Here is a 359-nt window from a genome sequence, read left to right on the forward strand (position 1 = left end):
CCAAGAACGATAACTATAGAATGTGTTCTTACCGTTATCTTGAGCTTCTTTGCTCGACTGAATCGAACTCCGCACATTAAACAAGTTACTGAATAATGATAATAAAGAAAATATATCTCCTCCTTCGAGCCGGATTCGAACCAGCGACCTAAGGATCTCAACGGATTCGCCTCTACAGTCCTCCGCTCTACCAACTGAGCTATCGAAGGGGACGGAGATGTACAAACATAACATTACCTATGAATGTACACTAAAGATGAGTTAGATTCGGAGAAACGCAGTATTCCATCACTTGCTCACCAATGGAGGAAGCGTTATTATGGATTACGGACTCATATTTTAGTTAAAAACGTCTTAAT

The 359-nt window shown here is 40.4% G+C and overlaps 1 non-coding gene across 1 annotated transcript; it reads right to left on the reverse strand.

Annotated features, from left to right (window-relative positions):
* Nucleotides 1-120: 120 nt before the first annotated feature.
* Nucleotides 121-209, reverse strand: trnay-gua (transfer RNA tyrosine (anticodon GUA)). The gene is given in 2 exon segments: nt 121-156; nt 173-209. It is a non-coding gene; the product is annotated as a tRNA-Tyr (tRNA).
* Nucleotides 210-359: the final 150 nt, after the last annotated feature.

The sequence above is a fragment of the Sinocyclocheilus rhinocerous genome, unplaced genomic scaffold (assembly GCF_001515625.1).
Source record: "Sinocyclocheilus rhinocerous isolate Xijiao unplaced genomic scaffold, SAMN03320098_v1.1 C35029239, whole genome shotgun sequence".
NCBI lineage: Eukaryota > Metazoa > Chordata > Actinopteri > Cypriniformes > Cyprinidae > Sinocyclocheilus > Sinocyclocheilus rhinocerous.